Genomic DNA, 13,547 nt, shown 5'->3' on the forward strand with positions numbered 1-13,547 from the left:
CCTGTTCTTTTCCTTTATTTACTATCGTAAAAGCTGAATTAGCTAATTCGAAAGTTACGATAATTCGATGGCATTAAACATTTCGTAGATTTCATGGTTATACTGATACGAGATTTTGGGTTGTTGGTTAAAAGAGCAAGATTCTATGTAGGAAATGTTGAGTACATTTGATTTTTATGTAAGTAGATTATGGAATGATAGAAGACAATGCTCGATGTTGGAAAATAGAATGCAATACTTCAGTGCTGTTACTTGTCGGAAACAATTATTACTGACGTTTATTTTTGATAACAAAACGTGTTTTCGAGCTTGTAAAGATGAGAAGTGTTGATCGTTATTTCTTTTGCCGGTAGATATACTATGTAGGTAGTTGGCAGTTCTGTATGTTTGGTTGATTTGACCCGTTATTCATGACGTTTAGGGCGGTATACTATGATTTCATTTGGGGCAAAAAGTATTTTTTCTGTTAGTGTACTGTTTCGAAGCGTAATTTTTAGAAATTGTACTCAATTTTAAAAAAATACACTTATATATTTCTTTGGAAGGAAAGAGTAGGTGACTGGTTTAAAAATTACTTTACAGAACCGTGCTGTCGATGTACATAGTAAGTACCTGTACCCACATGTTGAAGAAATTGAGTATTAATTTCAAACCACGAGTACTCACATGAGTGAATTATTAAGAAACATTCTGTGATTCACGCCAAGACAAAATGAACAAGTTCTAATAGAGGAGATCCATCTTCAATTTTCATTAAAAATGTACTTATTTAGATCTTGGTTAGTTTTTCGTATTACATGTATTTCTGGGAAATTCAATTATGATTAATATTATTGATGAAGTAGAAGTAGAAGTACCCACTTACCTGAAAAAAAATCGAAAGAAAATGGCATCTGTTGAAAATTCTTTCTTGAAAGATAGTACCTACCTAACTATCTGCATAAATTAGATACTACTTATAATACTATTCGTTTTTTTGTTCTCAAACGTAAGCATTCATCATTTACTTACGAGTGTTTTGAAAACTAAAATAGTTTACTTATAGCTATGTTGGCCAATAATCTGAGTCCAACTGATCTTACGGCGAAGAAAAATATAGGACTAGGTTCAAACAAAGCCTGGCAAGTTGAATTCATTTTTTAAAATGAAATTGAAAAATTATTTTTGGTAATACTCAAGTAAGGTATAGCTTACTAATTATTTATATTAGGTACTCGAGAACAGAAATGATAAAAGGTATGCACTTTTGATATAAATATGATACGAATTTTCATTGGAAAACACCACTTCTGTATTTTAATCTGAATCTTAATTGAACTTAATTGTAAACATAAGATAATTCTAATATCCGCGAATGTAACATAAATGCACCTTTTAAGAATTCTCATTTTAAACTCACAAGCAAATTCAATATGGCTGTGATTGGTTATGTACCTATTTTGACTTCAACTTTGCCTCTCAAAGATACACACTCGTACGTTACCTATTAAAAGTAATGATTAATACTTGTTATTGCACCGCATTGTAGGTATATGACTTGTTTATGTTAACAATAAAATTCTATTGGACGAAATATTCAACGTAAAAATGGCTCTCTGTTACCGCTCAATAGCGTAATAAATATTAATGTTTATCTGGGAACTTATCCACAAATTAAACAGTTCCCATCTGGCATACATGTATCATTTAAACAACTAGAGTTTCTCTCCGCTATTCATAAATATTGTATTTATAATGGCCACTTTGGATTTATCGGTAAATTATAAATGTGTTGGTGAAAAACTGACGTAGGTATCATTGAATGGATGTAAATCCACGGAATATTCAAAAAATTCGTATCAGTCGAAAAGATGCGTAAAAATTTTATTTCAAAAGTTGTAAACGGCAAGTACTTATACGTAGGTACTCGTACATATAGATTTAATATTTTTTCATTTTTTAATAACAGCCATTAATGACAACCAGCAAATTTATTCCCGAGTCAGAATTATAAGGTATTGAATAAATTTTCATAGTTCAAGTATTTTCGTCTCTTGAAATGTTAGACCTATAAAAACGAGAAAGAGACTTTCGTAAGCAGAAACTCGGAAAGAATATCGACGCGAACAGTACATATTTATTGGAGTGCGAAGCTTTTCTATATAGTAGAATTAAATCCACATATCTATCAAAAATCGTATTTTTTCCACAGCCAAACTAGAATTAATTTTTATTATACAAAAGCTGGCATCAAAAGTAGTTGACACGAAGAATGCTTGATAATATGTACTTTGCAATACCCATACCATACCCATACTAAAACCATATTTTGGGTAGATATAGAAAGATACCCAATACCCATACAGGGTGTGCAGAAATATAGGGTAGAGTAGGTACCTATTCCTCAAAAAGTTTTGGGTTAAGTGTTTCGGTTAGTCACAGTGAATAACAATATGAATAATGATATCGCATAATTGGTTAATTGGACTGAGGTGATCACATTCCACCAATCATATGCATCTATTTCATGTCGACAACATAAACATTTAAAAAATAATTTTTGGGGGTACTCGATATTTCTGCGCTCCCTGTACGTTACGTTCTTGACGAGGTGAAGGGCTGACGGAAAGGAAAATGTAGGTAGGTAGAGGTACGTAGGTACAGGTAACTAGATACCTTTCTGAGAGATGCTCACTAACACCGCGGAATTGAAGTAGTAAATTGTTAAATACCTAATAAAAAAATAATAAAAATATAAAAATAACGAATCGTAGTTCGATTATTCAATATTTAATATCAGAAATTAGGTCTTAAAAAACGATTAGGGACGTTTATTATTATTATTATAATTTTTTTAATCTAAAGAAGTGGTCTCGAAACATGGGTCATTTATTTGAACATGGGTTAATGAAACGTTTTTCGTTACAACTGGCGGCAAAAAACAATAGGAACAATACAAAGCCCATTGTTTAGAAATTTGTAAGCCCATTGTGTGTATTCGTACCCAGACCAAAAACTGTTATAAGGGATTTCTTCTCGAGTTTACAGAATCCTGTGCGTAATCCCTATACACGTTTAGGTTCGCTAATTAACTACATTACTAGTTAACCTGTCAGGTATTCTACAAATGGGAAATTTAATCATTTTTTCTATTAAATTCTTGCATTGCAGGTATTACTTATTAATCCGCTATACGGTTACGGTTTTTGTTATCATGTTGTCATTTGTTTTTTGCTCCTTTTTTTGATGAAACGTGTTTGAGAGGGTGTCGTGGTTTAACAACATTACAGCTCGGTTTTCTGTTGTCGACGAGTATGAGTTTTTCATTCGAATCGTAGGTATCACACCTCTTCATTTTTAGCGTATTTTTCACATTTCTTTGCAATGTGTATGTCTATGTACTTATTCGATCAAGGCGGATAGGACAAAAGCCAACTTTTTTCAAAATACATATAAAGCGATTTATATATAATACTTACTTGAGTGATGCAGAGAAATTAAAATTACATTAGATCCCATACTAATTGAAATAAATGTACAAACAAATACTTTTGAAACGAAAAGTCCAACAGGAATAGGATCGTAAGGGGGGACGGGGTAATAAATTCGAAAAAAGTGAAAAAACTTCCTTTAAGGAATAAAATTTCTTACAATTTGGTATAAGCATATTGATTGATGAGACACTGACAAAAAATTTAAGTATGTACATAATTTAGTTTCTTGAATTGTAACATTACTTTTACACAGAGCCTAAATTTTTTCAGGAGTTTCCAAAGGGGCTACATATACCCCAATATCAGTCTGATCAGCCAATATGTTAATAAATTTGCATAATCTGTTTGCCGTAAAAATGAAGCCGGAACCATCGATTTCGTTACACAACTTTTTACCAGTTCCTTTCGTTCTGGTAAAACAACAGCTTAACAAACCATCACCATCTCTTCTTTTTTAGCCTTCCGCTGGGTAGGGAGTACCTACAGATCACGTAATTTTCACGTATTTGCATTTTCTTGTAAAATTTGAAATTTTTGAATTTGAAGATTCAACTATGTGTACTATCTTAAAAGACCAGTATCATACTCGTAGTTGATTGATTGATTGATTGATTGATTGTTTGTTTGTTTGTTTGTTTGTTTGTTTGTTTGTTTGTTTGTTAAGCATTCAATCTTATAATAAATATGACTTTTCATTCGCAAAGATTGTGTTCTTTCAGACTTGTTAAAAAAGTCATCGATTCCACTTCGTAATTATTGTTCAAAAATTCTACCCAGTTTAATTTTGATTTAACTCGCTTCAATTGCAATAAGTATTTTTTCTTAATTGTTTTGAATATTTTTAATGAAAACATATTCTTCCAAGAAAAAGTTATCAAAAGTTTATCCCTATTTACCTAGTATGTATTTTATAGTTTTTTACTTACTCGTAACTACAGGTACCTATTCCAAAAGTTTTCATCATCACAATTGTACATATTTCTCTCTGTTTCAATATTTGTTTGGAACAAAATTTCCAAATCAAAGTGCAGGACTTTTGCAAGGTTTTTGTGATGGCATGTTGTATCTCAAGGTAGGTAATGTAAGTATCTACCTATAAGAATGCCAATCATTTTAAATCATACCGAACTTGTTCTTAAAGTTAGTTCTTTAAATTGTCTATAGTGGTACCAAGTTTGATTTCTTTAAAATTTTAAATACAAAATTTCTTAAAAATGACTTTTGGCGAATTTCTACCAAAAACTGCTAGGGTTCTTCTGGCCAAATACAGGACTATATTAGACCTCAGCTTCACATTTGTCAAATGCCAGAACCTTTTTTTATCACTTGCAAGCTTGCGGGATTCACAAGATCTATTACACAGTAGACTGTAGATACCCTGGTTCACGTTCAATTTCAGTCCAAATACCTACCGAAATGCGAGTACTAAAAAGAAAACTGAAGGTTTTACGATTCACCAAAACTGTCATCATTTCGCATTTTTTCTCTTTTTGATGACAAACGTTTTGATTCAATAATTTTTTTCTGTACAATTAGAAATGTTTTTAAAAAATAATCAGGTTATTTTTTTGTCATTTTATTGTGCTGCGAATTTTTTAAAAATCAGCCGCTATAATACGATACGTACTTGAATTTTGTATCTTTTCCAAAGTTTATCAACTATTCTTTTGAAGTAAACTGTGTACCTAATAAAATTCCAATTGGATAGTTTTTCGTTTGTTGTGATGTTCTGAGAGACGTCGAGAGGAAGTACTCGTACTAAACAGTGCATCAGGAATTATAGATATGTAATGTAATTTTTTTTAGGTACTCCTTCTTTTACCTCAAGGTTTATTAAGTAGTGGTGATAAATTTTACAGTTTTAAGAAAATTGATGGAAAAATTTAGAATTTGTTTGGTTTTCACCTAATGAAATTTGAAGAGAAACGTATAAGCTCAACCAACCGATTTATTTCTTAACTTCCCGCTCTCCCCATTCGCAGCTGACTTTAGAATAATTTTAAGGCGTTTAGTTTCTGCCTGTCGCATTATCGCGAGAGGCAAATAAAAATATATCACAGATGACAATTACTGCGTACTGCGTCCGTTTGCGAAATTGGATTATTCGAAACTCAGGTTCGGACAGATAAGGATTTTCCCTTCAGAATGATCATAATTATTCATAAAAGAGGTACCTACTTTTAACAAATTTATCAAAATTATCCCTCCTCCCCCCTCCCATAATTAATTCGGTACATGAATTCGGAGGAATTTCACTCCCCCCCTCTATAATCTAATCCGAAGTTGAAACAATTCAAAACTGTTGACATGGATAGTAATTCATAAGTACTTACTCACCTTCATAAATTTACATGTTTCGATAATTAATATCGTATAAGGCTATCCATCAAAACAAAAATACATTTTTTAATTACTCACTTTACTAGACCAGTGAATTATATGACGGCTATGAGTGAGTCTGAAAACATTTGTTTTCAATCCTGATACGATACCTACTGCACTTTTACGTAAAATGGAAACCAAAAGAGAACAAACATTTGACAAAGTTGGCTAATTGTATTTACGAACTATCCTTAATTATTAAATTGAATTATTTGTTGGGAAATGGTTGTTTGTACCGTAGCTTAGCTGCCTTCTTGATTAAATGTGCTTAACTACTGTAAATGTTCAAAGGTAAGTGCATTGTTTTTTAATGAGAGCAAAATATACTTTGTTTTTGTTAAACGTTTTCTTGATGCGGGGGAAAAACTTGAGGCATAATTCCATCAACACATGACCATCTTCTTCCTACGTGGTCATCTATTTATCAAAAAAATGGGTACATCCTATATATACGAGAAAATTAGCGAATGACAACTTAATTTCAAAGCAGAAATTTTTTGGAAATATGTACTTAATTCGTAGGTAAGTATTGAGAAAAAAAGGTTGTAATGTATTGTGGATTAATGAACTCGCGTAAAAATGCGAATACTTATAAGTAGGTACCATCGTAAATAAGGAAATCGGCTACCTAAGTACAAGTACGTAGGTCTGTGGTCATAATTTCGAGTTTGAAATTTTGAACAAGAGTTTCAAAAGTAAGTACGAGTATACTTATCTAATACCTAACAATGACGGGCAGTATTTTATTTAAAATTTTCAAAAAAGATGACTTTAAATTATTATTTTGTATATTCCTTACGTTAAAAATGAACAATATTGGGCTTATATTCGAGTGGGTAGATAGTTAGGCACATTCTACACTTTGAAACAGGTTGATGCTTCCAACGGCACGTTTGATTTAAAACTGCGAAGTGATTTTCAAAAGTAGAGTAGGTAGTAGGTACACTACATATGTATACTAAATATGAGTCATCAGAAGAAAGTTTGAAATTGCTGAAATTTGTGTATTAATAAATAAATAATAAAAATGATGAACAAATTCGATTGGACCTCATCGTGGGATGGAGGCGTGGTTTGGGCAAAAGCGTCATGAGCTTTATATGACGTTATAGTCGTTCATATAACGGTACGTGTAAAAGCCTAAGTTCGAATTCTACTTCATTGTTCAGTCACTGTTTCAGCATCCGTATTACCTCTCAACGTTGCAATTTTTTAAAAGTTGAACCTCGATTTTGAAATACGTTTTTAACAAAATACCGTAAGTAATTTTTTCCCGTTTTTTTTTCGTTGAATTTTTTTCAGCTTGTTTATGCGTTGAATTTTTTATTTAAATGTAAGAATTATTTTTTTCTTATGTACCTAGTTGAAAATAATTGTTAATATTTACGAGACAGGGCCTTATCCATCGTACAAATATAAATAGGTACATTATCAGATTTTATTTGTGTAAATCTGTGTTCAGTCTTTATTCGTGGACATTTTCGAGTAGGTACCCATTTAATTTTTCTGAAATTTTATTGAGATGTAGACTTCTGTTCTTTCTCGATGCCGGTATGTTTTCACCTCGAAAAGCATACATTTTTTTTTACGAAATCGAATTCTTGTCTTAAAAATATTTTTGAATAAGTAAACGAGAAAAATATGAAGTTGCTGAGTATAAAATATTTTCGCATTTCGCGAGCAATTGTCTGAAATGAAAAGTGAAACGATTTTCGCAGCATTATCATTGCCATGTGTTACCTATACATCTACCCGCATATTATTACCTGTTGAAAATGAACCAACTGTTTCGTTTGCACAAATTCTATCGGTGCAGAGGATCGAGTATTTGCGGCAATTTTTATCGAGACGATTTTTATTTTTTATTGGAATTCATAACGCATCAAATCACGAATTGAATGGAAATGAATAAGTATGAAAACATTTCTGATGGTACTCGTCGATGCACAATCATTAGGTAGGGTTTTCGGCATTAAATATCGATGTGTTGTTATTGATGTACGTACTTACATATAATTTTCACCGATGATTTCAACTTAAACACTCTTGGTTCTACACTTACTTTTATCAATTTTGGAGAAAATCAGCGGCAGATAATTCTTTGGAAGGGTTGAAAAAACTACCTACACAATAAAATGAATAAATACATTTTTTGCAAGTTAAAAGAAACCATTCGAGTTAACTTTTGTCTCTATATTCTTTTCACTTTTAAGTATTCTTTTTTGAACACTTTACCAAACAGAGATACTTAGTTCAGACTTTCATGGACTTTTTTCAGAAGAGATTGTATTAAAGGGTCATTCATTTTTCACTTATGCATGATAATGATTTTTCCCCTACTCAAAAAAAAACTATGTATCTCGTATTCGTGTATTCTGCCACGTCGTCGTGAGGCAGAAGTCAGCTAAACAGACGAATAGCTAGGTGTACGTATTTTTCAATCGTTTGCCTTATTTCCATGTTTTAGAAATTTGTTAAAATTCCAATGCAGAATTGCATTATAATAAATCAATTGATACTACAGGTATCCCATTTACTTTTCGAATTGAATTGAAACACGCGTATTGAAAATTCAACACGACCATAATTTGGCAGCTTTTTTACATAAGCCTCGGCGTTATCTAGCATCACTTTTCCCTAGACGAACGGAGAAATTTGTTTCGTTGGAAAAATTGTTTTTATTGGAATTTTTTTTCAATTCAGCCTATTTCTTTTTTGTGCCTTTAAAACCGCGTCAAAGTGAAATGAAGATGAGACAAGAACGTTTTTCCGCGCGATACCAGCTTTACGTAAACTGAAAATTAAAAATTAAAAACCTAAAAATGAAAGAATTACACGCATATTAAACATAAGACGAACCAAGTGTCTCAAAATGAATGATACCGTTTCCGATTTACTTTACTGTGTCGTCGAGTTGTTAAATCTTTGAACATCGTTAGCTATTCTGTTGAAAATTTTCGTTGTAACCGAACGCCACTAATAGGCTATACTTTTTTGTACCTAACGAAGTTTTAAGAAAATTAAAATTACAACTTCAAAAAGCGATCGACATTTTTTATCGAAGATTTTTCAAAATTAGTCGGTTACTCTCGCGATGATTTATTAGGCCTATTTATACTCGGAATTGCTTACCTAGAAATGTACATTTTTCCCCTCAACTGCTAAATTTATTTTTTGGTCAGTTACGAATAGGTACGTATATGAAAATTTCATTACGTTGCTATAAGGAAAATTGTTTCTCACGTCTTGGTAATTATTTTTATTATAATGATATCTGTAATACTTAAGAGAGGAATACATGAAGAGTAAAAGTTGCCAGCAACATTTTATGAAATTGCTTAATTTTTCTGTGAACTCATTTTCTAACAAAAACGCTCTCTTGAATATTGATGATAAACTTTTCAAATTTCGAAAGATGAAAGGTAACAACGCCCAACTTCATTCTGCCTGATTAATCCACTTCAATGACAATACCTATACAGATGCCTGTCTCTTCGTTAAAAAAAAAAAACTCTAATTCGTTCATTCTAGAAAATATTTAAATGCTGTAATGATCTATTTGTGGATATCCCTGTAGTATTTTTTCATTTTAAAATAAGTACTTAGGTACCTATATTTAGACATTGGGCCTTAGTGCGTACGAAGTGTATGAAATTGGCTGTGGTAAGTAATATTTCTTACTTTTTGTTCTAGATACCCATTTCTGCAGGTAACTTAGGCTGAAACATTGGTAAAATCACCAACAAAATTAAATTTACTTCGATACAAACCGGATAACGATACATCGGTAAGTACGACTTTCAGTTGGGGTGCACTTTTTTTAATAGCTACGTGCTTATTCTAAATTTTAAAGAGTGTAGTTTTTAAGTCAGTTGTAAATTGGCAAGAGGATATTGGGCTGCAGTATCCGTATAGTGATAGGTTTCATTTGATATCCACAAAAAATGAACCATACAACTTACCCATTAGTTTTTTCCATGCTTTCCGAATAGTACTGAACTAATTTAAATTTGGTAAAAAGTCACCATGCCTTAAATTTTAAAAAATCTTGAATAAAATTCAAAATCTGCTACATGTAGGTACCTACTTTTTTTAAAAATCCAATTGGAAGTTAATTTTTAGAAACAAAAAAATCAACACCCATGTACTTTGTAGAAAAAATTCTAAAACAACTTTGAAGTTTTTTCGTTTTTAACTGAAAATTTTGGCTCATTCTCAAATCTTTGCCAAAAATTGTGGACACAAATTTGAAAAAATTCTGATGCCTCCAAAAATTTCCGGTAAGAGTATCTCAGCTTAGATCCAATATATAAATTACAAAAATATTTTTGCGTTTTTTTTTTGCCATTTTAAGCGTTTTTCACTGCTTATGAATGTGTCCGAAATCATCTTATATTCAGTGATGTAAACCTCTAAAAAAAAAAAAAAAAAAAAAAAAAAAAGAAAAACTGTAATGTGGAAATAATACATAAAAGTAGGTAGTAGATACCTATTGAATTCTCTACTGTTCCGAAATTGTAAACTCAGTAAGAAAATTGGTGATTGCGAGCCGTAGTTCTTTTGAAGTCAATTAATAACTTGTTTATGAAACCCTCTCTCCAACTTGACAAAAAAACATCATAAGAAATTCACTTCAGCATAGGCACCTACTTACATACAGCTTCAAAAGTAAAAATAACAACATTTGGAAGGCATTTTTCCAAAAAAATATCATTTTCAGAAGGGAAAAGGGGCGTATAAGATTGAGCACAACTTGAATCGTTAACGATCTGAGTAAAAATACGAATACGTAATCTAAATAATTATCTGACTTGGATACCTAATGATTGATTTTTGGCTGAGAATTTGTACAATGGTTTGAAAATTTCCTTTTTAACATGGAAAACCTTGCATGGGCTTATATGTATTTCGAACCATGTGGTTTTTTTTTCAAATTAGAGGATTCGAAGAACAGGATACAGTTAAAAGATTCAATCTCTAGTCAATTTTTAAAAATTTCCATCATCAAAGAAATAATAATTTCAACGTGAACACTTATTGGTTCTATATTTATTTTATCAATTATGAATGAAAGTCAGTGGTGAGTAGATAATTCTTCGAAAAGGGTTGAAAAATACCACCTAGGCACTTATCTGACGAAATAAATGAATACCTACACATATTTTTCGCTTTTATAAATTACGAGATTTATCCCACCTCCCCTAAAAAATCTGCTATTGGTACTTAGTCCACTTTTTCCACTTTTCTATGTATTCACTACCCACCGTTTCAACCCTCGTGGTTAAAAATTGATTTCAATGTTTTTTTCTTTCTACCAACTATGTACCATACGTCACCTATTATACTATACAGAATCACCATAATCAACCTCAGAAAACTTGGGCATTTGCTCATTTTTGTAATACGATGAATGCATTCTATTGATGCCTGCAAATCTCAATTAGACAAATCGTTGTTGTTGTTTAAATATTCAAAATGCCATAAAGTTATGCATAATACCTACTTTTTTTAAAAATTTCATTTTAATCGACTTCTCATAAATGAATAACTTTTCACTATTTGCTCACTCTCAGGGTTGTACATGTTTAAAACAAAAATGTTTTATACATGTTTAAAACACGTTTAAAACAAATGAAAAAAAAAACAGAACGATGTTTCAAACAAAAAAAAACATTTAAAACCGATTAAAACAGTGTTTTTTTTTGTTTTAAACGTGTTTTTTTCAACTCCAATTTCCTAAAAAAAACACGTTTTTTTTAGTTTCTTGTTGAAAAAAAGTGAAATTGAACAAACGGTATTTTTGGAGACAAATTTTGTGTTTTGATTCCAATTTTTCAATATTTCTTAAGCTTTATAGCTATTTTATGACGTCACATCTTAAAAATTGATGTCTGGTGAACCATAGTTTTAAACAAGAAAAAAAACAGTTTTAAAACAAAAAAGACGTTTTAAACAAAAAAAAACACCGTTTTTGTACAACCCTGCTCACTCTTCCAAGCTACCCTTGCGAGGGTATCTCTTCATTAAAAGGCATTAAATTTTGTCTTTTATAGCAAAAAAATGAACGAATGAATTGATAAATAGGTAAATACATACCTAGTAAGTTGTAGTAAATTATTACTTACCTTTTTAGGAATGCCATTTCATAATTTCGCGTTGAATACAAAATAAAATATTCTGCATAATTTTTATTCGTAAAAAAAATGAAACCTTTTCTGTAAATTCAAAGAATAGGTAGGTCTGCGTGTAAGTAGATATCGCAAACTGTTGAATAAAAGTCAAAAACCTTCACTAAATCTTCAAAGCAGATGTTGAAAATGTCTGTCATCAATCTTTTGTATTCTGTATACGTAGATGAAGCCTTAAAAAAATTGACTAAATTGTGAGGGTTCAATTCAAAATCGAATAAACAATCATTTAAACGTTTTCGTTTACATTGCAACTTGACTTTTTTTTTCAATAACTAGGTACATAGGTAAGTATACCTAATTAGGGACCCATCCAACACTCTATATTTTTTCTTTGTTTGAACCAAAACATTTTTCATTCAAAATATGTTATAGTACCTACTTAGACTTACCTATAATTATGTTTGTATAATGTATACTAATGTAAGACGTACCAAATCGGAAATTACTTCTTATTCCAATAAATTAAAATGTTCATAGGTACGTAGACGAATACTTTCCAAGTCATACTGCCCATACCAAGACACCTACCTACTTACACAAAGAATGGTAAAACGGATTTGAAAATCTTTTTGATGGCAAACAAATTGTAGCTATTACAAAATGAATAGGCTACGAAAAATCATTGTGTATACATAATGGGTTAAGCTTTTATAATTCATTCTGGTTTATAAGACATCGTACAGTCGGGTTAAATGACATGTCAGACTACTCCATTAAGACAGTTGCAAAATCAAGGCGCTTTTCACATGAATCATAGCTACGATGAAAATTACATTTTTAGGCGTCTTGAAAATTGTTGACCGCGCATTGCAAATACGAGTAATACCAACCAAAGGGGAAAAATTAACCTAAAATGTTCTTAAAATCTGAGAATGTTTTCAAGTTTCCATTTAAACGATTATTGTATAAGAAGGAATATTTTAAACTGGCGGCTCAAGTTGTACAAATTGTTAAACAAAAACAGAGTTGTCTGCAACAACCGACTGCCTTAAAATAGAACGCTAAGAATTGTATGCATTACCTATACGTTTAAGGGAAGGAAAATGTGAGAAAATATCATAATTACATATAAAAACGAAAATGATGAAGGTTTACGGTTTAGTAACCTAACCCCCACTGTTCCCCCTCTACCTTTGAGAGAACAAGGTTTTGGAAATGTTGGATATATGTAATTGTAAATGTACACTACGAAAAAAAATGCTGAATGAAAACGAACTTCAATCACACATTTTTGCACATAGATATTTCTGATTTTTGTGAACTTTGAAAGAAATTGTTCATTCCGATACCCTCTTCAAAACCTTTTAGGTAGGTACCTACATACCTCAAAATGAATACCCTTTTTTAAAAAAAATTCAATAATAGGTTTCGAGAGAAAATTTTGTATTAAGTACTAATAAATGCACGTTTTCGAGTTGATCCTGGGAAATCTTTGAAGTACCTATATATAACTGCCCACGATAATTTAGTAGATAAAATTAGCTTTCACTTGTTATGTAGG

The 13,547-nt window shown here is 31.2% G+C and overlaps 1 protein-coding gene across 2 annotated transcripts in view; it reads left to right on the forward strand.

Moving 5' to 3' along the window:
• The first annotated feature begins 6,956 nt into the window (after nt 1-6,956).
• The window catches only part of Dh31 (diuretic hormone class 2), a 44,238-nt gene continuing 37,647 nt past the window's right edge, over nt 6,957-13,547 (forward strand). Inside the window, exons 1-2 of one of the 2 annotated variants that reach the window (XM_065344941.1) lie at nt 6,957-7,113; nt 9,549-9,642. The gene's annotated coding sequence lies outside the window, so the exon portion shown is untranslated. The remainder of the gene's footprint in view (nt 7,114-9,548; nt 9,643-13,547) is intronic. The other variant, XM_065344942.1, reaches the window with a different exon arrangement.

The sequence above is a fragment of the Planococcus citri genome, chromosome 1, assembly GCF_950023065.1.
Source record: "Planococcus citri chromosome 1, ihPlaCitr1.1, whole genome shotgun sequence".
NCBI lineage: Eukaryota > Metazoa > Arthropoda > Insecta > Hemiptera > Pseudococcidae > Planococcus > Planococcus citri.